This window comes from Sminthopsis crassicaudata, chromosome X, assembly GCF_048593235.1.
Source record: "Sminthopsis crassicaudata isolate SCR6 chromosome X, ASM4859323v1, whole genome shotgun sequence".
NCBI classification, from domain to species: Eukaryota; Metazoa; Chordata; class Mammalia; order Dasyuromorphia; family Dasyuridae; genus Sminthopsis; species Sminthopsis crassicaudata.
This window is the reverse complement of record NC_133623.1, coordinates 87,572,655-87,600,358: the sequence shown is the minus strand read 5'-3', so window position 1 is coordinate 87,600,358 and position 27,704 is coordinate 87,572,655. Positions and strand designations below refer to the sequence as shown.

The 27,704-nt window shown below is 43.5% G+C and overlaps 2 long non-coding RNA genes across 9 annotated transcripts in view; both read right to left on the bottom strand.

Moving 5' to 3' along the window:
- LOC141548957 (uncharacterized) overlaps positions 1-27,704 on the bottom strand; it is a 1,406,018-nt gene that overhangs the window by 337,713 nt on the left and 1,040,601 nt on the right. The window lies entirely within an intron of this gene.
- LOC141548958 (uncharacterized) lies at positions 1,465-17,432 on the bottom strand. Its single transcript, XR_012484182.1, has 2 exons — positions 17,251-17,432; positions 1,465-12,865 (listed from the first exon to the last, which is right to left on the bottom strand). It is a non-coding gene; the product is annotated as an uncharacterized LOC141548958 (long non-coding RNA).

Genomic DNA, 27,704 nt, shown 5'->3' with positions numbered 1-27,704 from the left:
TTTTTAATGGTTTTGGGGGCATTCGTGAGAAGACAGCACAGAGTGCCGATCTGAGGGGCAGGAGCAGAAAGAAATCCCAGTACTCTGTGGTACAGTTGACAGATGTGTTCTTGGCAATGCAGATTTCTTGGAGAATTCCTTACATAGTCAAATTCACATCATGTGAACTGACATAAAACAACATGTATCTGTACTCCTTTCTGTTCCCATTGAGTTTTTACCAGAGGTTTTTCATATGTAAGTTTTTTAAGATTCTATTACTCTTAGGGCAGCTAGGTGGCTCAATGGATAGAACACAAGCCCTGAAGCCCTGAAGTCAGGAGGACCTGAGTTCAAGTTTGGCCTCAGACACTTAACACTTCCTAGCTGTGTAACCCTGGGCAAGTCACTTAATTCCAATTACCTCAGCCCCCCCCCAAAAAAAAAAAATTCTATTACTCTTTTTGATTTCTTTCTAGTTTATTTTATAGTTGCTTTTATCTAGCTCTCAGAGAGAAAAATGAGATCTTCTACTACTATACTTTTATTGTCTGCTTCTTCCTGTAATTCATTAAATTTTTCCTTAAAGAATTTGAATCCTATGCCTTTGTGCACATATCTCTTTACCACAAATGTTACTCCATTGTCTGGAGCTCCTTTGGTCAAGATTTGGATTCTATGGTAACCCCTTTTAATCAGGGCTATTTTTGCTTTGGCTTTTTTTTTTCTGACATGCATGCTATTGTTTCATTTTTTTTCATATGAGGCATAATAGTTTCTGCCCTTAAAATTTAATTCCAGTTCTCTCTTTATTCAAGTGTGTTTTTTTCAAAGTCAAATGAATAAACACACATTGTTAAATTTTTGCTTCTAATTCATTTTGCTACCCACTTCTATTTTATGAGTGAGTTCATCCCATTCACTACGTCATGATTATGCATTTCCCTCCATGCTATTTTCTTCTGTTTCTCTCTCTTTTTATCCTGTCCCCTCTCTAATTTCTGTTTTGGAGGGCCATTTAATTTTTTTTTTGCTGTCCAAAATTTGTCAATACTTTTTCTTTCCCTTTTCCAATTTTCTTACTTACCTGTAGAGCAAAATACGTTTTTATAACCAATTGAATAACCATCTTTGAACAATTTATTTGGGAGGGAGGTCCAAGCAATAGTGTCTTCCCTCCCTCACCACTATCACTTTACACTCCAAGATAAAACTTCTTCCTTGATTGTCTGTTTTTATGAGATCTTCTAACCTATTCTTTCTTTCTGTGCTACCATCACCCAGGTCATCCATATTCCTCACCTGTCCATATATTTTACAGCATCTACCACTAAATGTCTCCATCCCAACCCCTTTTTCTAATACAATCCTTCTACCTGCTCTAGTATTGATAACATTCATAGGAGATATGTTTATCATCTTCCCTTTTAAAAGCATACCCAGTTTAATCTCATTGAGTTACTTATGATATCTTTATCATATTTACCTTTGAATGCTTCTCTTGATTCATATTTGAAAGTCACCTCTTGTCTTTTCATCAGGAATGCTTCAGCGGCCTCTATTTCATTAAATATCCAATTTTTCTCTTGCCGTGCTTCCCCAGAGAGGAAGCCCGTATTAAGTGGACTGTTCCCAGAATGAGTGTCTCCTTCCATAAAGATCTTGTCCGCTGAGTGTTCTGAGTCTAGATGTGTTTCCATAGAGAGCAATCCTGAAGTAACTGATATAAGACAGAAACTGGAAAGCCTCTCTGAGTAAAGGAACCAATCTTTATTAAGGGAAACAAGATGAGGTCTGAGACTGTACTGGACAGACCACAGAGCCCACCTTCGTTGGTTTCTTTGCCCAGAAGATCTTCCCAGTCTCTTTCTTACACCAAAATGTTCCCAGAGAGTTTCTTCTGCCGCAAGTGCCTTTTCCTCTGGATGTTCTGATAATAGATGTGTTTCTCCAGAAAATAGAAAGTGAGCTTGTAGTAAGTGAAAGGTTCTCAGAAAGACTGTCTCCATCCACCATTGTCTTTTCCTCCGAGTTATGAGAGTAGAGTAGGTGCGTATCTCCGAGAGGGTAGTAATTGAAAAATTCTAATAGTATTTGTCTTCACCCATCAGCATTTCATCTACAGAATATTAATTAAATGTGGTTCCCCAGAAAGGAAGCCGGTAGTAAGTGAAAGGTTCTCAGAAAGTTTATCTTCTCCATCCACAAGTGTCTTTTCCTCAGAATCTTCAGAGATTAGATGTACTTCCCCCAGAGGGAAGTAACTGGAAGGTTGTCAGAGAGTAAGTATGTCTTCACCCATCAGCATTTCATCCACAGAATATTCTGACATTAAATGTGTTTCTATCCACCATTGTCTTTGCCTCTGAGTTCTGAGAGTAGAGTAGGTGCGTATCCCCGAGAGGGTTGTAATTGAACGATTCTAATAGTATTTGTCTTCACCCATCAGCATTTCATCTACAGAATATTAATAATTAAATGTGATTCCCCAGAAAGGAAGCCGGTAGTAAGTGAAAGGTTCTCCGAAAGTTTATCTTCTCCATCCACAAGTGTCTTTTCCTCAGAATCTTCAGAGATTAGATGTACTTCCCCCAGAGGGAAGTAACTGGAAGGTTGTCAGAGAGTAAGTATGTCTTCACCCATCAGCATTTCATCCACAGAATATTCTGACATTAAATGTGTTTCTATCCACCATTGTCTTTGCCTCTGAGTTCTGAGAGTAGAGTAGGTGCGTATCCCCGAGAGGGTAGTAATTGAAAGATTCTAATAGTATTTATCTTCACCCATCAGCATTTCATCTACAGAATATTAATAATTAAATGTGATTCCCCAGAAAGGAAGCCGGTAGTAAGTGAAAGGTTCTCCGAAAGTTTATCTCCTCCATCCACAAGTGTCTTTTCTTCTGAGTGTTCAGAGATTTGATGTGCTTCAATAGAGAGCAAGGCTGCAGTGACTGGAGAGTTTCCAGAAAGATTGTCTCCCATCACAAATATATTTTCCTCTCTGGACTATACAGTTGTGTTGATTTTTTTCATTCCTAAAACACGAAATATCATTTGTCACATGGCATGACTCAGAAAGCAGAGGGAGAGGGAGGGATATATGGGACACTGTGATGTAAGAAACAGAAAACAGCTTTGAAATTTTTAAATGAGGACAAGAATTTTAAGGATAATAATGAAAAGGTAGAAAGGAAAAGAAGACAAAAAAGATTTTGTCGTTCAGAGTGATTCCTTCCATCTCTGCAGCTTCAGCATCCAGGCTTGGCTTGAGACCTCCAGCACTACGAGAGGAGCCTTTGGCTGGCTCTGCCCACTTATCCTCATGTCTGGCACCTGCTTGTGTGCCTCCTGTCCATCCATGCTCAGGTGCCATGTGTCTTTCCTCAGTCCACATATTGCTCAGTCCTTTGTGTGGCTATGGCTGGCTACAACACCCGCCTGAATCCAATCCTGCTTCTTGCACCCATGTATCCTTGAATCATCTCCTGGCCCCCTCCCTTCCCAGGCTCATGACTCCTTTCCTGCCTCCTTCTCTCTCTTGAAGCCAGGTCTGGGGATAAATTCACATTACTTAAAAATTGCTCTACTAACAATCCACTTACAGAAAGTAAGAACTATCTTTATTGGTTTAAAAACAAAACAGATGGCGTAAGTCAAAAGCAGTTTGGCAGAATTTTGCTAGAAGACCAATACCTCACACCACATATCAAATAAAATGATGGGAGAATACATGAATTAGCTACAACAAATAAAATTATAAAGAGATACCTGATAAAAATTATAAATAAGATGTAATGATAATCATTATGCATTCCTTTTACTTAGATTTACAACTCATTAATTTATTCATTCAATAATTCCTCCAATGGTCTGGGCACATACAAAGACAGATGGCCTAAATAAGCAATCAACAAGCACACGCACATCATAGTGCTAGGTTCTGGAGATGCAAACACTACTAAGGACACAGTCCTTAACATGACAAGCTTATGTTCTAAGGAGACAGAAAATGAATAAATGTCTACGAAGAATAAAAACGAAGGCAAAATACAAGGCAGTCTGGGAGCAAGGCCACTAGCAGTTGGAACCAAGAAAGGCTTCCTGGTAGAAATGAAGCTTGAATTGTACCTGGATACAAGAAATGGACCTTCTGAGGCCTAAGGAGAGAGGGCCAGCTTCACAGTCAGGAAGGCTCAGAGTTCAAGTCCTGCTTTGGACCCACGCTAGCAGCATGACACAGTCATGTCACCTTACCTCTTAGTGCCCCAGACAACTCTTCTTGATCACAGAGACATTCAGATGGGTTCTCAGTCTGACTGAGGAGGCAGAAAGATAAAGAATCCTTGACTTGGGAACACTGACTCTTCCTTGCCCAAGGTCACGTATTTACTAAGTGCCTGAGGGTAGATTTGAATTGAAATTTTCCAAAGGCCAGGCCCAGTGCTCTAACCCCAGAGCCCTAGATGCAGATCCCAGAAGACTGCAGCCAAGCCACTGCTCAGGAGACTGCTTGGAGGGTAGGGAGGGATAAGGAGAGAGCTCATTCTGAGTGCAGGACTGAAGTTCTTCCAGTACTCAGCCCTTCCTAAATTCACCATCCACCCTGCAGAAAAACTCTGGTTGTGCTCCCTGAGTTATGCCCTCCCAAATTTTTATGTATAGTGCGTGCAAGGGCCTGTGAGCAGGATCTAAACTATGTAAATTTAATGGAAATAGCAACAGAAGTTTCAAGCAAAACTTGTACTTGATCACCAGTCATTCTGGCTTTTAGTCTTTTTTATCCTGTTCCTATTTAATAGCTCACGCAACCAAATGCATGTGTAAGGATCAATCACTCTGTCCTTTAACAGTCACAAGGCTAGTCTCATATAAATTTTCCCAATAACCCTAATCAATATATATATATGGAATTATATATATGGAGTTCAAAGAGCCTCAGGATACAACTTTAATTATCCTAGTCTGGCACCAAAATGGCAAAGGGAGATTAAAGGACTTGATATGGATCACACAACTTGTAAGTATGAGAAGCAGCATTTGAACTCAGTTCTTGATTCTAAACACTAGAGACAGAGGGACAGCTCAAGCTTATGAAGCAGTAAGATAACTTTCCAGGATCCCTATGAACTATGAGTCTTTAGCTCCTGCCTTCCCTGATTCCAACACACACACACACACACACACACACACACACACACACACACACACACACACTCCTGGATTTGCTTGAATGTTCATTTCAACCAGATTTTACCTCTATTCACAGGAGTAAAATTCATTCATTCAGCAAAGGCTGAGTACTTGTGCTTGACCTGATGTGCTAAGGTTTTATGAGGTGGGGTAGGTGTGACACAGCTTCCTGAAATAGCTCATGTTCCAAGGGAGGATTTATGGATGAGCTGGCTAGTGGCCACACCTGGGAGGCCTAGAGGTCCAGGTACAGCAGGCAAGTGCCAGCCCTCAGGGCTGAGAAGCAGTAAGCCATGGGCCAGGCCAGGGACTTTCAGCTGAAGAAGCTTGGACTAGTGCCCCCCATACGTCAAGCACAGAGCTCACCTTCAAAAGTAACAACATAGGCTGGAAAACCGTACTAAAAAGGCCCTAACCATAGAAAGCTTCTCTGGGAACAAGGAAGATCAAAACACAAAATCCTACAAGGCAATGAGGGCAAAACAATCACATGCAAAGTCTCAGATGGAAACATGAATTGGTTTCAAATCACAAAAGAACTTCTGCAAGGGCTCAAATGAATTTTAAAAATCATATAAGAAAGATAGAATAAAATTGGGAGTAAAAAAATGAGAGGGATAAAGAGAATCATGAAAAAGTATCAACATCTTGGTGAAGGAAGCACCAAAAAAGGGACAAATATGTAGCAAAATTCACTAAAGAAAACTTAAAATAGAATTGGCCAAATGGAAAAGGAAATGCAAAAATCCTTTGAAGAAAACAACTCCTGGGGAAGATTGAGAGAAGATGGCAGACTAATTCAGAAAATTCTAAGTGCTCTAGCCCCCACTGATGAAATAAAATTGAGCTTCAATGTTAATGTAGATCAGTGCAAAACAAATAAAACTTGGGGTAGAATGGCGTCCTCCTAGGACAACCAGAGAAATCCTAAAGAAAGATAACCAGTATAAAGTGTAAATACCTCTAGACTAGCTCCTTTAAAACAAGCTGGGAGACCTGGGGCTAGTTGGGTTCAGAGCCCAAATCATAGCAACTTTCACATGATGGGGGGGGGCTGTGACTAGGAAGACTGAGGGAACCCCTGCTGATAAGGAATATCAGGATCAGCTGTGGGCAGAGATGCTACCCTGGGCAAAAAGGAACCAGCATACACATAGTAAGTGTTCAAGCAGTGGGACTGAGTAGCTGTTATCTGTGGGCACTAACAGGAGGGTAGAGTTCATGGTTTTGAGTAACATATCAAAGAAAAAAACTGAAAGAAAACCTGAAGCTAGAAGCATCATCCCCCCATCCCAGGACTAGAGTTCTTATTTAAGAAAAAAAATGAGTAGAATAAAGAGAAAGACCCAAACATCGAAAGTTATGATGAGAATATGGAATACCAAGGTACACCTTTAGAGGTGGGTACGGAAATTAAAAAAAAAGCCATCCTTACTCCAAAAAGTAATATTAAATGACTACCTATCCAAAAAGAATTTATAAAAGAACTAAAAAAAATCTTTAAAAATGAAATGAGATTGAGGAAAAAAAGAATCTGAGAAAAAAAAGACTATAAAAAGAAAATCAACTAGAAAAGGTGATAGAATTTTTAAAAAGAAAATGGCTCTTTGCAATTTATAAAGATATAAAAGACCAAAAAATAATAAAACACAAGAAAAAAATGGAAAAAAGTCAAACATAATAAAAATAACAAATCTGAGAAGCAGATCAAGAAAAGAAAACAAGAATAATTGGACTATCTGAAAGCTATGACCAAAAAGAAAAGCTTAGCACAAAAAATACAATAAATAATTTTCTAAAATTGTCCTGAAGTATTAGAACAAGAAGAAATCCATCAATCGCCACCTCAAAGGAGTCCTATGAGGAAACATATAGAAATATCAATTATAAATTTGTAAACTCTCAGTTTGAAGAAGATTTACATACAATGACAATAACAATGAAAACACTTCAAATATGATGCAACTATAATAAGAATTGTACAGGAGTTACCAGCAGCTTTACTAGAAGACCACAGGTCCTAAAATATTTTATATTAATAATCATAAGGTCTAAAATTGTGGCCAAAAATGTTATGTCCAGCAAAATTAAGTATGATATTGAATGAAAAACAATGGACATTCAACATACTGACAAATTTTCAGGATTTTGTTTCAAACAAGATCAAACTCAATAGACATTTTAATATATAGAAACCAAAATCAAAGATTAATTTCAAGGGACTCAATAAGAACAAATTGTTTGTTATATACATGGAAATGGAAATAAAAAGTCAAAGATTTACATTAGCGATTGAGTACCCGAAAGAATGACTGGGGAAGAACTGAGTATGATGTGACTCTAAAAAGCAAAATTTTCCAGGAAAAGGTAAAAAAATAGTATTGATGCTGTAAGATGTGATAGCAACAACCAAGAGAGAGAAATTGCATGAGGGAGAAAAGAATGGGTTAAAGAGGAAATAAACTTACATATATACACATATACCAAGAAGAGGATAACACCCTCCAAAATCGATAAAGAAATAAGTGGGGTAGGGAATAGGATAAAGTGAAGTATAGAAGGGTGTGTGAATCTATGAAAGTGGGATAAGATGTTTTGATTAGTGCAAACATGCCATTGCACTTCCAGAAGCCATCAATAAAAAACAGCTCCCCTATACTCCAAAACATTTCTAACAGCACTTTTAGTAACAGCTATGGAATGGAAACAAAATAGATGCTCTCAAATGGATAATGGCTAAACAAGGCATAAAATACAAATGCCATGAAATACAATTACATTGCTATAAGAAATGAGGAATCTGCTGAGTACAAAGAAATAGAGAAAGATTTTTTTGATCTAATGTAAAGTGAATTAAGAAGAGACAAGAAAATAGTAAAAATATACAAGATAACGACAACAATTTAAATGGAAAAAGACACAACCAAAGAAAGTATCTGTAAGGAAGTGTTAAAGAGCAATTGGAACTGAAAAGGAAACATGAGAAGACAGCCTTACCTTTTCTTATCCAAGAAGGAAATGCTCCACCTTTCCCTAAATGCATCAACCAGCTGTGTTCACTTTTCTATCCCTCCCGAAAATTAAAAAATAACAATTTCTTACATGGCGAGGCTCTCATGAAGAGGGCAGGATCAACGAGATACCCTGGTGATGTAAGAAACAGAAAAAAAATCAATACATTTTTAAAAGAAATTCAAATATCTCAAGGGAAATAATGGAGGGGTGAGAAGGAAGAAAGGAAGGGTATGGTGGTTACAATTATTAGTAGCAGATCTCAAACTGAAACAAAGCAGGAGATTGTGAAAGCAATTGCTGTTGTTTAATACTGATTTTTCCTGATACCAGTTAGGTTTCCTTGGCAAATAATGGAGGGGTTTGCCATTTCCTTCTGCAGCTGATTTGACAGATGAGGATGGTTAAGTGGCTTTGCTGAGGATGCCACAAATAGTAAGTGTCTGAGGCCGGATATGAACTCAGAAAGAAGACTATTTCTGACTTTATGCTGAGAAAATAATTTCATCTTGTTAAAAACTGAAACATTGAGCAGTAGAAAACATTGGGTATGCAATTTAGAGAGGCAAAAAATAAAATGATTTAATATTCAATATATCTAAAGAGAGTAGATCGGGGTGGGGGGTTAAGAGGAGGACACACTAGGTGATTAAAGGGAAAAGTATAAAGAGAAAGCAGTTTTCCAGTTGGCCTGAAATTTGATAGGCCATAGCAACTATCACACCAATTATCAAATGACATTAGAAATTCACAAAGGACAGGAATTAGATGTAAATGGGCTGGTAATCACAAACAAATTAGAGGAGCATCGAGCAAATTACTTTTCATATTGATGTATAAGGGAAGAGATCATAACAGAACAAGCAAACAGAGAAAATCATAAAAAATAAAATGGATTAATTCTGCTTCTATAACGTTTAGATGCTTTTGCACAAATACATCAAATGCAATTAACAGGATAGAAACACATCCAAGATATCTATATGACAAAATGCACTAAATCTCTCCTAAGGAGAGAAGTACGTATTAAAACAATTCTCTTCTTTCAGTCTCTTTCAGTCTCATAAAAATAAAAAGTTCAGGCACAATTCTTCATTTTTGTTCAGAAACCTGGAACTTAAAAGTCCCTTTCAACAGGTTCTGGTTGTAACCACAATAAAATATAACCATGTCTTTAAATTAAATGTCAAGAAACAAAGGAGAAAATAGAGACAATAGGGAGGAGAGGGAAAGAGTTCCTAACTTAAAATCTTACAAAAAAGAATATTTAGAGGCTTCTAATGGAAAAAAGAAATTTTTAAAGGTGAATTATTTTGTAAAGGGGGAGATCTTTAGAAATAAAATAATCACTATTTTGCTCTGAAAGTTTATATTTTTGTAAGTGGAGTTTTATTACAGTAAGATATGATCATATTCCTATCAGTTCCATTCCCTTTGATCTTCAAGATAAGATATTACTGCATTATATTATATATTATATATACTGATATTATATATATATTACTGATATTACTGTAAATATTGGGTCATTTTGAAAAACCAAAACGTTTTCCAAGCTGTCTCCTCTCTCCAAAGCTCCAGGTCCAAGCCAAAGGCAGGAGGAAGGAAGGCAAAAAGATAGGGGGGAACGTCCATCTGAAGAGGGGGGTGAAGCAGTGTCCCCAAAGCCCACCCGCACCCACACAGACACTCTCTCACACACGTGATCTGACCTTCATACACGAGACACACAAACACCAAGGTGTTGATACTCCCAGGACCTTCCATCCAGCCTCCGGAAAATCCTCCCAGGCACTAAAGAAGCCAACTGGAGAGAGGGGAGCTTCATGAAAAGGCTGGGGGGGGAGGGAAGAAGAGAAAGAGACAGGGAGGGGCTGAGGCAGGAGCAGGGGAGGGGGCACTTACCTCTCACAGCCGCTTGGGCAGTAGCAGGACCCTCGGCATCCGTCAGTCTGGAAGGGGCACGACGGGCACATCGATCTTCAAGGGCTCTAGTCCCGGCACATCCTCATACTGAGAGGGAGGTGGGAGGGGTAGTTATTGTGATATCACTACAGGGAGGGGCTAGTCTCCTCCAGAGCAGAAAGGAAACAGAGAAGGGAGGAGAGGGGGCCTTGGGACATCACAGCCAGAACGGTGGAGCCCCCTCCCACCCCCGTCACCAGCCTGGCTAGGGGAGGGGGACAGCGTGCAGCAGGGCTCGGATCTGACCAGGGTCCTAGGCTCCTTAGGGCAGCGGCTGGAGTTGATCTGGGCCAGGCTGAGCTCGGCTCGTGGTTGTCCAAGGTCACTCCCTTTATGGAAACGGGCAGAGCAAGAAGGCAGAGGGACTGTGCTAGACTCTACAGAATAGAAGAGCCCAGTAGCTGCAGAAGCTGTGGGATGGGACTTGGATTCCTGACGAGCCCCAGAGCAGAGGAGGAAGGCGGTGGTGTGGGAAAGGGGCGGCTCTCTCCCTCCCCTCTCCAGGCCAGATCTGGCAGGGACACGGGGGATGTACGCATGTCTGGGCTGGAGGTCACGGAGGCATTGCCTACTGGGAAATTCCCCCCTCTAAGGAAGCAAAGGAGAGGCAGAAGCTTGAGGATCCTCGCAGCTTACCCACAGGGAGCATCACTGAGGGGACTCAGCGGAGCTCAGCCGCTCCAGGCATCTAGCCAGGAACCCCTAGAGACTCTCAGAAACTTGACTGGAGCATGGAGACCTGAGGTGACTCGGTGCCTTCAGTAAATACTGACAAAAAGCCATGGGGGGTTCGGGGTTAGTCCAAAAACTGTCTCCCAGGTCACCCCTGACCCAAGAAACTGGGGAGACCAATGGTCGTGTTCTGCTATTGATGGACAGAGAGGCAGCCATGTCAGAGGCTCACCAGCAGGTGAATCCAAGGGAATGAGCAAGCCACCAAGCCTAGAGGCTGTGGTTCAGGAAAAGTGGAAATGCAGCCACTGACAAAGGCAACGTACAAGAAAAGAGCTGGTCTGAGCTGGCATGCATATTTGTTAAATAATTAGCCAGTTTGGGCCACAACTTTACCAGTGTCAAATCAGGAAAGCCCAAAGGCCAGAGTAAACTTAATCCTGTACATACAAAAACCAGACAGTGAGGGAGACTCTAAATGTATTTTTGTATCAGCAGTAGAGCTGGGACTCTAAGCCGGCTCCTCCAACTCCAGCTCCCACTGTTCTAGTCATGGGCCATGGCCTCCACCCTGAGCCAAGCCTCTCCTTCCAATCTCTTACCTGTGTTCTCCACTGGCTGCTGCAATTCCCTCTTCATCCAGCCCTTACCTTAAACCACCAAGTGGAGCCAGAGAATCATAGACTTAATTCTCCAGCTCAAAGGACTCTTACTTACTCCAACTTGTCCAATCCCCTTATGCTACAGAGGAAAGTCCCGAGAGATAAAGGAGTTTGCCCCACATCTCAGACTCAGAGATCTGGAAGTAACCTTCAAGGTCAATTAGACATTCTCCTTTTGCAGAGGAAAAATCTGAAGGCCAGGGGAGTGATGGGAGGTGCCTGAGGTCACACGTCCAGCGATGACTACCCAGATTTTGCTGTCTCGGAATTCACTGATGTGTCTATGAGATTGTGCCGCCTCTTTAACTCCCATCTCACTAGAGTACCTTCATCTGTATTGGACTGGAAGGATGAGAGGAAAGTTTATTTTTTAAATGTTAAATTTTAAAAATGTTAAAAGCCATTTCCCAAAAGTATCCAATTTCACCTCATGAATATTCAACAGCCACTCACTGTTCCCATAATGACCCTTCAAAATATTATCGTTCCCCCACAAAACTCCCATGACTCCTTCCCACACCACCTCCCCCGTCTTCTCAGCTGAGAACCTTGACTCACATTTTACTGAAAATAGGAAGCTAATTTCCCTGAGCCCTCCCTCTCTTCCCTCCACTTCTCATATCACTCAGATGGCCTCTGCCACCGTCTCCTCCTCGGGCCTCGTCTCACACATAAAGATGTGCTTACTTCTTATTAAATCAAATCCTTTCTACTGCATGACTGGTTCCCTTTCAACCCATTACCTCCAGCACATTGGTACCTCTTTCATTCACTTCTCTTGCTTCAATATCTCCTCATGTACTGGCTGCTTCCCCCTGCTTACAAACATGTCCACTTCTCCCCCATTCTTAAAAACGTGTCAGCCAGGATCCATCTATCCCCCTGATCTTCATTCCATAGAGCACCTCTCTTTGGGGGTGAAACTCCTTGTGAAAACCATGTACAGTAGTCACTTCTATTTGCTTTCTTCTCTTTTCTTAATTCTCTAATGTCTAACTTCCGCCCCCCTTTTCATGCTGTCTATGATTTCATTGTACTTCAGCTGTTTGCATCTTGCTTCCCTTATTATATATGAGATCTTTATGAAAAGGGATTGTCTTTGGCTTTTCTTTTTTTTTCTAAATGCCTGATAATTTGTAGGCACTTTATAAATGCTTTTTGGCTAAAGGACTGACACATCATACTTTCCTTCATTCTCAATCTTGCTCTGCCAACCCCGCCAAGCCACCCAGGATCTCACCGCAGTGTAGTTCTATGCACATAAGTGCTCAATGAATGTTTGGTCATAAATTCATCCATTCGTGGCTGACGGAACAGAGTTCTCCTTAAATAGAAGATGGGTTGGGGGCTCTTAAGTAATCAGCTGTCTCCACCAGTAGATCTCTGGAAAATATATTTTTTTAATTAATAATTTTTTATTATATATATATTTTTATAATATTATCCCTTGTATTCATTTTTCCAAATTATCTCCCCCTCCCTCTATTCCCTCCCCCCGATGACAGGCAATCCCATACATTTTACATGTGTTACAATATAGTCTAGGTACAATACATGTGTGTGAATACCATTTTCTTGTTGCACAATAAACATTAGAATCCGAAGGTACATGCAACCTGGGCAGACAGATATTAGTGCTAACAATTTACATTCACTTCCCAGTGTTTCTTCTCTGGGTGTAGCTACCTCTGTCCATCATTGATCAACTGGAAGTGAGTTGGTTTTTCTTTATGTTGAAGATTTCTGGAAAATATCTTAAAGGCAATGTCAAAAAGATCAAGAAAATGCAAGTGGGATGAGCTATGGAGTGAATGGGGTTTCCATAGCAACCTTTGTCTGACTATTTTGCAGATAAGAAAACCAGTGCCTGGTCTTTCAGGAAGTGCTTTGCTTGCTTCACGGTGTTAACTGTTTCTGAGTGGCGGCTATTGCCTTTCAAAGGCACTTGAGGGATAGGATGGGGTAGCATGTGGCATACAAATTAATACATCCCTCCTTGTCCAGCATCTCCTCACAGACCCAGATACAGACCCCGTACCCTGAACCCAAGAGTCTTGGCAACAATAGGCCCCTTAAACCACCAGCCCTGCTTTTAGCTCAACTGGCACAGGTGTCATGGAAGGGAGAAATCATTGGATACACAGAGCCCATCTTCCTTATCCCTACCAGAAACAAGGCACAACTACCCCAATGCACACAAAACCCCACCAAAGTCCTGCAGTGGCAGTGGTAGCCTGCTTCCAGCCCCCCTCTCAGAGCAATCACTGGGGGAAGAATGTCCCATAGAGGGGGCCAGCAGCTTCGCTAAACTGCCAGCCAGCTGCCACTCACAGGGTGGGCAGGGCAGACCTCCCCCTGAGGGAGGGGCAGGAGGCAACTCAGGCTTCTCTTTACATTGGGAGTCTTCTGATCAGTCTGGGGCGAGTGTTTTTGCATCAAGTTTTACTCTCTTTACGCAAGATCCATTCATTGCTGTGATCCCTGACCTCCATGTGAGCCGTTTGACAAGAGCCCTCCCTCTCTATACCTGCAGAAGCCGCAGGGGATTCTGGAGAAGACTCAGGGCAGACACCCCACTCTCCTCATGTCTGGACTACTCCAACAATTACTGGGTGGCATTCCTGCCCTGGGTGTCTGCCCACTACCGTCTGTCCTCCACGCTGCTGCCAGAGTGATCTCCCCAACACCTTGTCACCCCCCCACCTCAAGATGTCCTAGAAGCTCCCTATCACCTCAAGGACTGAATATAAAATCCTGTTGGGCATCTAAAGCCCATCACAACCTCCCCCATCTGTGCACTCCTGCTGCCCCTCCACTCTCCCTCCAGATTGTCTGTGATCCAGTGACCCCCCTCCTCCTGGCTGCTCTTGGTACAAAGCCTCCCACCTTCCAGCTCTGGCCATTCTCACAAGCTGCCCCTGCTTCCTGCAATGCTCTCCCTCCTCATCTCTGCCTTCTGGTTTCCCCAACTTCCTCAGGTCCCACTTAGAATCCCACCTTCTACAAGAAGCTTGTCCAGAGCTTTCTCATGACTAAGGCCCTTGTTCTCTTGTTTATTTCTGTATATGGTTTGTTTGTACTTCAGCTGTTTGTATATAGTCTCCCCTAGTAGAACATGAGATCCTTGAGAAAAGGGACAGTCTTTGGCTGTTTTGTTTTTTTTTTTTTTTGTTTTGTTTTGCTTTGTTTGTTTTTTTTTTCTTAAGTGCCTGCCACATAATAGGCCCTTTGTAAGTGTTTATTGAAAGAATAATTGAGAGACCCTCGTTTTCTTCCTCCTTAAATGGCATCAATTTTAGCCTCTTGACCATCCTGTTCATCCTGTCTAGATATTCTCCAGCTCATTAATGTCTCCCCAGGAGACTGAAGGTTCCTATCTTTTTCCTCTTTGTGTATCTCCAGCAATAAGCACAGTGCCTAACATACGGATACGACACAGCGTCTGGTTTTTGACTCGTAATATTAGGGGTTTGCGTCGTTGTGATTTCCCCCCTCCCAGACACTATTTCTGTAATCCGTAAAACAGTCACAGAGAGGTTGCCATGGCAACACCAGCTGCGCCAATTCTCATCCCCCTAGCATTTTTATGATGCTTTTGCCATCAGCTATTTTCCGGAGAACAGCTAGGGGGAGCTGTTGATTTCTTAACAGCCCCAGCCCCATCTTTCTTTCATACGTTTGTGAATATACACAGATAAAAACCACAGAGAATAAACAAAGCCCTTTGGCAGAAATCTGCTAGGACCCCCACCTCTCACCACAGATAGCTAATTAAGGTACAAACGGATACACGAATTAGATGGAAACGGGGAATCAACAACAAATTAGAGGAACAAGGAGCAAATTACTTTTCACAGCTGTATAGAAGGGAAGAGGTTGTGACAGAAGAAGCGCCAGAGAAAAATCATAGGAAATAAAATGGATTCATTCTACTTCTATAAATTTGAAGTGTTTGGGGGCAAACAGGTCAAATACAATTACAACCAGAAGTCAAGCACTTAATTGAGGAAAACATCTAAGTAGCAAAGTTCTCTGAGGATCAGCACACATGCAACATGGAAGGAACAGATTCCAATTTCCAAGATTAAGAAACATTCTCCAATAGGTCAAAGGATATGAACAGGAATTTTTAAAAATCCAAGATTTTAGCATGACAAAATGCAGCACATGTTTCGTAGGGAAAGAAGAGCCCATTAAACCAGTTCCCTTCTTTCAGCCACTGAATCGTACAAATGGGAAGGTTTGGAGACAATTCTCCGCTTCGCTTCTGAAACAAAGAACTTGGAAAGTCCCCTTCTTCAGGGGCTCATTTGAACCAGAACACGATATAATTATGTCATTATATATCCTTAAAGATGATTTATAAAGATCAATCAATCAACCAATATGCCACTGAGCAACAGACAATAGAGACAATAGGGAGAATGGGAGGAGAAGAGTTCCGAGCTTAAAATCTCACAAGAAAAGAAGGTTGAAAACTATCTTTACACTTTAATTGAAAAAATAATTCGATTATTTTTCTACCTAAGTTTCTATTTTTGGAACAGGGATTTTGTGGCCTAAAATATGCTAAAATCCTTATCGTTTCCATTCCCTTTGATCTTCGAAGGAAGATGAGACAATGAATATTAGGTAGGAGATGTTTTTAAAGACCATTGTGTAAGCTGTCTCCGCTCCCCACAGCGCCACGGCCAAGAGGATGGGAGGCAGCGAGGCCGAAACAAAGGAGGGCCACGCCCGTGGGGGGGGGGGATCGGAGGGGCTTAAGCTGTCTCCGCTCCCCACAGCGCCACGGCCAAGAGGATGGGAGGCAGCGAGGCCGAAACAAAGGAGGGCCACGCCCGTGGGGGGGGGGGATCGGAGGGGCTTAAGCTGTCTCCGCTCCCCACAGCGCCACGGCCAAGAGAAGGATGGGAGGCAGCGAGGCCGAAACAAAGGAGGGCCACGCCCGTGGGGGGGGGGGGGATCGGAGGGGCTTAAGCTGTCTCCGCTCCCCACAGCGCCACGGCCAAGTGAAGGATGGGAGGCAGCGAGGCCTAAACAAAGGAGGGCCACGCCCGTGGGGGGGGGGGGGGATCGGAGGGGCTTAAGCTGTCTCCGCTCCCCACAGCGCCACGGCCAAGAGAAGGATGGGAGGCAGCGAGGCCGAAACAAAGGAGGGCCACGCCCGTGGGGGGGAGGGAATCGGAGGGGCTTAAGCTGTCTCCGCTCCCCACAGCGCCACGGCCAAGTGAAGGATGGGAGGCAGCGAGGCCGAAACAAAGGAGGGCCACGCCCGTGGGGGGGGGGGAGATCAGAGGGGCTTAAGCTGTCTCCGCTCCCCACAGCGCCACGGCCAAGAGAAGGATGGGAGGCAGCGAGGCCGAAACAAAGGAGGGCCACGCCCGTGGGGGGGGAGGGAATCGGAGGGGCTTAAGCTGTCTCCGCTCCCCACAGCGCCACGGCCAAAAGGATGGGAGGCAGCGAGGCCGAAACAAAGGAAGGTCACGCCCGTGGGGGGGGGGGAATCGGAGGGGCTTACACAAAGGCTTCTCCGCGCCGGGCCCCGCCACTCCCCGGCCCCCCGGACGGAGCCCTGGCCAGGCGGGGGAGCCCCGGAGGGGCGCGCGGCCCCTCTCACCCACAGGCACACTCGCGCGCCGCCGGGGCCTCCCGGCACCTTCCTCGCCTCCTCCGGCCCAGAGAAAGGAGCCCGCTGGGGAGGGGCCGCTCCCGAAAAGGCGGCCGGGTCCGGAGGAGAGCGGGACAAAGGACAAGGGGACACTCACCTGCCTCCAGCCGCCCAGGCTCGGGGGCCTCCTCGGGATCCAGCGGTCCGGAACGCGGGGAGGATGGAGAGGAGGGGGCTCCCGGGGAAGGAAAGGGGGCCGACCGAAGGGCCGCCGGACCTCGAGCTGCTCTGCGCCCCGCTCGTCCTCTCACCGAGACAAAGGAGGCTCAACCTTTAATAGAAGGCGGGAGGGGCGGGCCCGTGACGTCACCGGAGGGCGGGGCGAGGAGGTAGAGTAGGGGGCTGGGGGACGTCAGGCCCGGAGCCGTAGAAGCCCCCCCCCGCCATCGTTTCTCTTGGCCCCCATCCCCCCGACGTCGCTTAGCGGGGCCTAGGCTGCTGGGCTGGGGGGGAGGGGCGGCCCGGCCCCTGAAACTGGGAGGGGGAGGCCGCCTGCGGGAGGGGCAGGGGGGGAGCTGCGGGAGGGGCAGGGGGGGGAGCCGCGGGAGGGGCAGGGGGGGAGCTGCGGGAGGGGCAGGGGGGGAGCCGCGGGAGGGGCAGGGGGGGAGCCGCGGGAGGGGCAGGGGGGGGAGCTGCGGCAGCGGCAGGTGGGGAGCTGCGGCAGCGTCGGGCTCCGGAGGAGGGTGGGGCATTGTGGGTGAGGGGCGCTTCTCCGCGCCTCGTTCCTCCGCAAACAAAGAGACAAAGGGTTAGGGCTGAGAGAACAGAATAAACCGGGAAGACGGAGGAGAGAAAGAGTTAGCAATCTTAACTGGGGAAAAATTGAAGCCACGTCTCTCTAATAAAAAGCCTCAATTCTCAAGCTCCTACAGACCCGAGTCACAGACAGAAAAATAGGAGCTTTTCCCCCCTGACAAATGATCAATAGCCCTGAACAGTCTTCACATGAAGGAATCAAAGCTTCACATGAAGGAAATGGCAGCCATCGCCAAAGAAAAACGCTCTAAGTCACCCCTTGATGAGGAGTAAACTGAGGGGCTAAACCGAGATGGGGCAGTTCCTTTCAGGAGGTCTAATACTCTCTCTCCTTCCCACAGTCCCAACGGGCGGGTCCTTTAGCGAATGAATCTCGCTGCTCAAGGCTGTGTAGAGACCAAGTCCTTATTGTTTAGAATGGAAACAAGGGGGAGCCGGTGGGCAAAATGGCGGCAAGGTACAAGGCCAATTGTGCAAAGAGTAGATTTTTGAATTCTATTATACAAGAGCACAATCATTTAGATGCAGTGATGTGAGGAGGTTCCGGAGAGTGATGTAAATAAGATAAGCATTCTCTTGTTATCTTTTGGGGACAGACCCAAGTCTCTTCCCCAAAAAGGAATTTCCTGCTGCCATTCGGTCTGTCTGAGCAGATTCGGATGGGGGCTGTGACACCCCGGCCAGCTCAGAGAGCCCAAACTAGTTTGACCAGATCTTGTATCCAAGGTCCAAATCCCAAAGGAAGTTGGAGATCAAACAAGGAATATCAAGGGGCTACCGCCCTCATCACACTGATTACAGAAATGCAGAGGAATACAATTCTGCTCGCTGTAGATGGTACTACCCCCCCATCTGAGGGGCCGATGGGACAGAAAACGCCAAAGGTGGGATGGAAGGTGGGGACCGTGAGGCATGAACGCCCTTGGGCACAATTGTGAACCGCTTCGGCCGTTCTGTGGAGCGATTTGTACTTTTCTCAGCATGCTCTATGCCCACGTGTGCTCCTTGACCTAGAAATGCCATTACTGGGTCCGCATCCCCAAAGAGATCAAATAGGAAAAGGACCTACACGTACAGAATTGTTTCTCTCTGCTTTTTTCCTCATGGGCAAGCATTGGAAATTGAGGGAATGTCCGTCACTCAGCTGAACACATTGTAGTATGTGATTCTGATCCAATACTATTGTGCTGTTAGAGCCGGTGATGAGCAGGATGCTCTCAGGAAAAACAAGGAAAGACTCCATGAAGTCACGCAAAGGGAAAGGCACTAATTGCGAGGTGACAGCAATAGCGGGAGATGATCCGCTGTGAATGACTTGGTGATTCTCCGCAGTGCAATGATCCAAGACAACTCTGAAGGGCTTAGGAGGGCAAAAGGTATCCAGGCAGAAAGAAGGGATGGGGAGCATCTGAATCCGCACTGGAGAATACTTTTCCACTGCATTTATCTTGAATTATTTTTGGAGGAATCTATGTTTTCTTTTACACCATGACTTGTATGGAAATGTTTTATATGACTTCACGTGTGCCTTCTCAAGGGGGTAAGGAGTGAGAAAGGGAGAAAATCAGGCACTCAGAGTTATAAAAACAAATGGTAAAATTTGTTTTACACGTAACTGGAGAAAAATAAAACATTAAATAACAATAAAGGAAAACCCTAGAAGTTTGGGAGAGGGAACACAGCCTTCAAAAGAAGGCACCTCAAGTTCTTAGGTGGAATTTTGTCTAAATCCACTTCTGGGGCTAGAATCCCATCAAGGAGGCATAAGCATCACGAAGTCAACATAGAGACCCAAGGACAGGGATAAGGTGAACGGCAGACCTAACAGTGCAAGAGGGGCTCATTTTGCCGATCCGGGGCTTTTTTCTGGATGGAAGACCTCAACCTGAAAGATAAACTCTAGGGAGCTAGACAGGATCACTGGAGAGGGAAGAAGAGTTGTGTTGACTTTTATGGGCCCACTCTATCAAAGAAGCATTTCTTGAGCACCAGTTGTGCACATGCCATGAACTGGGATCAAGGACAACTCCTTTGTTCTTTACATTTTCCACCAGGTAAACATAAAAGCTGTCCTGTACTTGTTGTGTTTAGCCTGATTGCTCACATGTAAGCTTAAAGACCTTTATCCTTTCTTGTGGAGAATTAATTACCAGCCAACTAATGATTTCTCCTGAGGAAACTTGGGTTTAGTGGCAAAAGCTGCCCTGGGAGGGAGAATTGTATTCTGGAAAGAGCTTTGGCTTCTGTGCAGTCCGAGGACCTGGGTTCAAATACTGCCTCTGGTAATTCCCACCTCATGTGACTCTGGGCCACAACATAGCCTCGTTTGGGCTCCGTTATTTCTCTCCTGGTTAAGAGATTAGTGAGATCATCAGAGGGCCTGGGATGATGGGTGTTCCCTTCTCTGATGCATGTCTCATAGCAACAACTGCCTGCTCTTTTGTGCGTACTCTTCTTTCTACAGCTGGCACCTTTGTTCCTCTTCCTCTGGCTCTACCCTTCTCTGTCTTAGTATTTCTAATTATTCTCTGTCAATATATACAGTACACAGTGTCTTATGTGTACAGATGCAGGTATCTCCGGATATTGTGTAGTCAGTAAGTTAGGTCTGCTCCCAGCTGGCAGTCCAGGACAAAGCTGGGAAGAAGCTCTTCCCTCCTCCTAATAGGCATAATGGAGCTCTAATAAAGAGGGAGTCTGAATGCCTGCAATTCAGGATTCCAGGTATCCTTGGCAACAACCAGTCACCATGGCAACCAGTGACTGGAACTCGTTTCTGCTTCCTAGCTAGACATTACAATTTGCCTTTTGAAAGAGTATATTGAACCAAAAATGGCTGGCTAATTTGATTTGCATTTCCACTGTAAGAGATGTGAGACTCCATTTTATTCCCTGCTCTTTGAACAAGCCAAGGGAAAGCATTTTGGGGCCCAGTGGTTGGACTATTTACAACAGAGGCTTCAACGCCTGTTTGTCCTTTCACATTTATGTTTTAGGGCCCTTCCATCTGTGATCTTACATATTCTCTTATCTCTCAGTCCTCTCAGATCCCACATTCCATGATCTGTTAACTAAGTTTACCACTCCTTCACAATCATGAGTTCATTTTGAAAATGAACTTTCAAATATATAATTTTTATAATGCTCTGTCTCAGTCTACGTGGTTCCCTCTTTTGTAGCTTTAAGGAATTTCTTTTAGATGAGACATTATGGTTTAGTAAAATTCATAACATTTAGTCAGAGGTTGGGCTTTCTACTTAAATTGACATCTTTTTCTGTTTCTATTTTACTCCTGGCCTATGTGGTTGAAGCAAAGTTGTTACTAGAAATATTAATATAACTAAAAAGCAGGTTATTAGTGTCTGTGACTAGACAGTTATTAAGAAGGGAAGTTGGGAAAGAGGAAGACCTCTTGGAACTTCCCTTAAGCCTTGAATAGGTAGGTACACTGGTGACAACAGTCTGGTCTTCTACTCTGAGATGTTCATGGAGCCAGTGTCCATTTAGATATTGTTGTTTTCTGCCAGATCTCAGTCCTCTCTTCACTTTCTCCGGGTGCTGGTTAACCCAGCTCTTCCAGTTCTCGGCTCAGCTTAATTTGATTCTCCTCATTTCTCTTTCCTTCCATATCCTTGGAATCTCTGTAATTTTCTGGGATGGGTACCTACTTTCAAACAAGACCCTAAAGAAAGATCAAATCTCCTTAAGGCAATTTTTTGACTGATACAAGAAGAGACATACAGACCCTCTTCTCACTTGATGCTGATTGATTGATTCTGTGAATAACTATTCTTACCTAAGAAGCATATTTTTTCTTTTGATTTTGAAGGGGTAGGATAATCAATGAAGCTCCATACATGAACATAAGGATTCTTCCAACTCTAACAGTCTATGATCTATGGATCTTCTCCCCAACCCAGTAGTCCTCAGACCAGCACTACAGAACATAGGAATAAATGAAGCCTTCAATGAAATGAAAAGTAGTTTCTTCTTAAAAGCATTAGTCAGCACTATCTTTAATGGGATAATCTATAAGCTTTCCCAGAAAACCAGGCAGGATACAAAGATGTCCATTATCATCGTTATTATCGTACAAGACGTGTTAGCTCTAGTAATAAGAATAGAAAAAGAAATTAAAGTACAATGGGCAATGGGGAAACAAACCTTCCACTCTTTGACAAAAGTACATGTAGAGAATCCTAGAGAATAAATTAAAAACCAGTTGAAAAAAATGAACAACTTTAGCAAAATTTCAGAATATATAAAAAACCCACATAAATCACCAACATTTCTCTATATAACCAACAAAGTCTTGTAACAGACAGAAAGAAAAAGTTCCATTTAATATAACTGTAGATAATACAAAATATGTGGGAGTCTACCCGATGAAACAAACTCAGAAACTATATGAACACAAAATAATTTGGACACAATTAAAGTCAGATCTAAGCAATTGGGAAAATATCAATTGCTCATGGATAAGCTGAGACAATATATCAAAAAGAAAATTCTACCTAATACAATTGAATTATTCAGTGCCATATCAATCTAACAACCAAAAGTTATTTTATTGAATTACAAAAAATTCATGACAAAATTAATCTGGAAGAACAAAAATTCAACAATGTCAAGGGAATTATTGGAAAAAAAAAGAAAAAGAAAGTGGACAAACCATGCCACTGTATGTGGCAGTAACATCAAAACTATCTGGTACTAGTTAAGAAATAGAGTAGTGGATGGGAGGAAAAATTAGATCCAAAAACCTCCAACACAATAATACATAACTATCATAATCTGCTATTTGATCAATCTAAAAACCCCAGCTTTTAGTACAAGAAGTCAGTGTTGAACAAAAAACTCCAGTGGAATCTGGAAAACAGTATGACAGAAACTGTATATAAACCAACATCTCACACTGTATACCAAGAGAAGATCGAAATGGGCACATGATGTAGATATAAAGGTTGATACCATAAGCAAATTAGAAGAGCATGGAAGTTTACCTGTCAGATCTATGGAAAGGGGAAGAATTTAGGACCCAACGACAGATAGAGAACATTATGAGATATAAAATGGGTGATTTTAATTACATTAAATGAAAAAAAAAGGTTTTGCACATATCCATGTTTGTGCAGTTTGTGCAGGTCTGTAGCTCTGGGATAATGCTTTCTAATCACTGTCCTTACTCCATCATTATTTGCCCATTGCAAGGAAATTAAGGCTACTGACTGATAAGTGGAAATGCAGGAGGGAAGGTTCCTCAACTAGTGTAATACCCTGGGTGTAATAGCAGCTACACCTGCAAAGTACCACTGTGGAATGGGGGTAGTTGTGCAATAAGGAGACATTAATGAGCTGGAGAGTACATACATAGGATCAACAGAATGGTCAAGAGGTTAAAATTCATGCCTTGTGAAGATAAAGTAAACTATGTGTCTCAGTTATCCATTCATAAACATTTACCAGGGCTAAGTGCGATGTATTTGAGATGAAATAGAAAAGCCAAAGACAGTCCCTTATCTCAAGGACCTCCCCTCACAGAGTGGAGGCAGTATAGAAGCAGATGAAGTACGAAAAAGGTCATATACAAGGAAAAACTGGGAATAAAGAGAACAACCCCCTATAACTAAAGATGCCATGAAAGGCTTCTTGTAGAAAGTGGGATTTTAAGCAAGATTTGAAAGAAGCCGGGGAAACCAGGAGGCAGAGGTGAGAAGGGAGAGCACTGTAGGGAGGAAGGTCAGCCTGTGAAAATGGCCAGAGTTGGGAGATGGAGTGTCCTGTGAAAAGAGCAGCCAGGAGGAGGGTGTCCCTGGATCACAGACCATGTGGAGGAGTGTGTGGGATGCAGGAAAAATACACAGATGGGAGCAGCATGTGATGGCCTTTGAATGCCAAATGGGAAATTTTACATTAGATCCTTGAGGTGATAGGGAGCAGCAGGAATAGGGTTAGGGCTGTGTATTGAGGGTAGCAGTTGATATGGTCAGACCTGTTGTTAGGAAGATCCCTTTTGCAGCAGTGTGGGGGACAGGCAGCAGTGGGCAGAGACCTGTGGCAGGAAGACCACCCAGCAGCTATTGGAGTAGTCTAGGACTGAGGAGAGGAGGGGTATCTCCCCTGGGGCTTCTCCAGCATAATCCCCTGCAGTTTCTTTAGGAGTATACAGGGTGGGCTCTTGTCAAATGGATTAGGCAGAGGTCAAAGATCAGATCTTTAATGTAAGAAACACCCAGCCTGGCTAGCGGAGGGGGCCGCAGTGCAGCTTCTATTTGCAGGAAGGCCAAGGACTGAGCATGGTCCCAGGTCCCTGAAGCCAAATAGCTGGAGTGGGAGGTTTGGTGGGCTGCTGAGCTCAGGAATGGGTCACTGGGGGTCAGTCTCTTTATAGAAAACCAGGAGGAGAAGGACAGGGAGGCAGAAGGGCCGGCCTGGGTTACCCATAAGGAAATTATCAAATAGCTGTGGCAGCCTGAGATCTCCAGCTTTGAAGAGGTTAAAAGGAGATAGCCCAAGATACAAATGATTAACAGGAAATTCCTGTCTTAGGAGAAGATAAGGGAGATAACCTGAGACAAATGATTAATAGAACTTTAGAAATTCTTGTCTTATTTACAAATCTCTCTGGAACCTCTTGGATAATATCTCTATACAAACTTTGTTTTATGACCCTGATTATGTTTAAAAAAAGATTTCCAAAATTCTATTTCTTGCACTTGGTTCTTCTTTGCCTAGTTCCTGCCAATCTGTTCTGGCGTCCCATCTATCCCTTTACTATCATCCCCTATGCAGGCAAGTTTGGCCTTTCTCAACCGAGAGGTCAAATGCCTGGCTATTCCTTTACTATCAAGAAAGACTTTGTTTTAACACAGCATTGATAGCAAATTCATTCGCTAATCGGACCCGGATCTTGGGTACTTTGAAGGAGAAGAAAGCATGGAGCCATTTTCCCTTTGAGCCTCATTTTTGTCCTCATCAGCTTGAAGAATTCCCAGAGCAGAGGAGGAAGGAGGTGGTCTGGGGAAGAACAGATCTCAGCCTCCTTTCTCCGGCCAGAGGAGGCAAGACCAGGCCAAGGGCTGGGAGGGACTTGGGGGCATCCTGACACACACCCATTTCTACCCCTCACTTAGTCGAGGTTGGAGAAAACTGGAGGCAACTGGTGCTGGCAGCCTTCCCCCTCCGATGAACAGGGAGAGTTGAGGTAAAAGCCTGGGCTTTCTCCCAGGCTCCAGGATGCTGTCCTATGTAGGAAGAGCCTCATCTAGCTGACCTAAAGCCCTGGAGGGGGTTCAGGCATCAAGCCAGGAGTCCCTGGAAAGTGAGAAGAAGGCAAATTGATCAGGTATCTTCAGGGATAGGCATGGATACCTGAGGGCTGTGGGAGATTCCCCAGAGAAGGGAAATTTCTCCTTTGATACCTTCACTGTCTGCAGTCTGTGCTCTCAGAAACTTGCCTGGATCATGGTGACCTAAGGTGACTCTGCTTCTCAATAAATTTAGGATGTAGGTGGTGGACGGTTGAGGAATCGGACCAGAGACGGGCTCGTAGGTCACGCCTGCTTCAAAAAGTGAGGAGATCAATGGCCATGCTCTTCCACTTGGATGACAGAGAAGCGCCCATGTCAGAGGCTCACCAGCAGGTGAGTCCAAGGGAGTGGGCAAGCAACCAAGTCCAAAGGCTGATCGCCAGGCACAGTGTTAATGCAGCCACTGACAAGGACAAAACTTGGAGGAAATATGTGCACGAGGAGGGCTGGTCTGAGCTAGTTGTTAAAGAACTAGCCAGTTTTGGCCAATAGTGTACCCGTGTAAGGTCAGGTAAGCCCAAGCATGGTGTGAAAGAAAACTTAACCTTGGAGTACACAAAATCAGACATTGAGGGAGACTCTCGATGAATGTTTGCAGCAGCAGTAGAGCTGGGACACTAATGTGGCTCCTCAAACTCCATATCCCAATATTCTTGCCATTGCACCATGGCCTCCACCTCAAACAAAGCCTCTCCTTCAACTCTGGTATGTGTCTTCTCACCTGCTGCCTCCATCTAGCTAACCAGGTGCGTTTATATAAGGAAGGGCTGTGTCCAGAGAAGCTGTCACTATATCTTGTTGTGTTTCTATTCTGTGCTAGCTCAAAATAAAACTGCTATTGTTAACTGTCCAAAGACAGCTCATTTCATTCCAACATTAATCCTGAAAAAAAAGATTTCTGGAGGTCAAGCCTCCTCTACCAGTTGGTTGGAAAGAGATTCGCAGAGACTTCTGTACAGACTGACACTGTCCAGAGGAAGCCTTCTGACTGTGAAAAGGCAGGGACAGGCCTTTTCTTGCAAGGGCATTCAAATTCTTACAAGAAAAGTAAGTCACGGGGAAGGAAAATCATAAGTATACATATGAAAGAGATGGGAGAATTTGGAAAACTTTGAGGAAGAGCTGAGGTGACAAAACAAAATGTGTAGTGGGGATTTCCTTGTTTCTTCAATTTTAAGTCAAATTGCTTTGCAATGTAAACCATTTGTTGATCACCCATTCAATTTTCACCATAATGTTCGGCTGTTCAAAGGAGGGGGGGATAAAAATTAAAAATTGATGGAGATTAGAGGGTATAGCATCCCTGGGGAAAGTTCAAGAATAAGATGGGCTGGCTCTGTTCTTTGTCCTATTTTACTTCATTCCCTTTGAGTCACACAGGGGAGTTCCGCCAAATTAGGCAGTCCTTGGGAACATTGAATTTGTGGGGCTCAGAATGTGTAAATGAGCATTGCCAAAAGGAGTATATACTTTGGTGCGTGGGAATGGTCCTTTGCCTATTGTGAGTTCTTAACAAAAGCTTTTTCATTCATTCATTCATATATACAAAGCCTTCCTTGAAGGGATGGTGAATTTGGGGCTGTTAAATAATCAAGAGGCTCCACTGGGGTTTTTTTTTTTCTAAAGGCAATGTTAAAAACATGAAGAAAACTCTTGTAGCATGAAAGGTTGAGAAGACAGAGTTGCCATGGAAACCCTCCCATGTGACTATTTTCCTTACAATCTTGCTCACAATGTATTGCTCTTAAACGAATTTCCTAGGAATGGCATTGGAACATTGAAAAGCTCATTTAGTGAATGTAGGGCGCATGAAAATTTCGCCTAGACGTATTTTATTGTACATGACTGAACTAAGATTTTTGTAATTTAGGAATTACAGACAGATGAAAAGTTTATCACACAGATCATGTCTAGAAACAAAACTTGTAAATAAGATAACATTTTTCATTGGGACGCAAAAGAGTTTGTTTATAATCTTCCTAGATAAACTGTCTCTTTGCTCCTTATAGAGAGGGGCTATGTCTTCTTACTTTGAGCCTGAAGGAAACACATTTCAATGCCCTTTGTCTCCAAGGCACTGACTGAAACTGAATTAAAGACTTAGGTTCAAATACTGGCTTTCCCATTACTGACCTGCATGACTTTGGTCACATGATTTCAGGTCTTCTGGGCTTCAGTTTCCACATCCTTAAAATGAGAATATTAGAGTAGATGATGTCCAGAGATCTTTTTTCCTTTGAAATTCTAACCTATATTCCATCACTAATAGTACTTTGCAGTCCAAGTTATACTTCAAATGAAGAGAAGGGTAGTATTGATTTGTTTGGGAACTGTGTATTTTTCAGCATTCTGGAACATTCACCAGTGATGCAAATTACCTCTGAATACTTAATAATATAATATAAATTTATGAAGTGAAAACTATCTTGTACTGTGTAAGAAATAGAGTAGTGGATTCATCGAACAGATTATGTATACAAACACA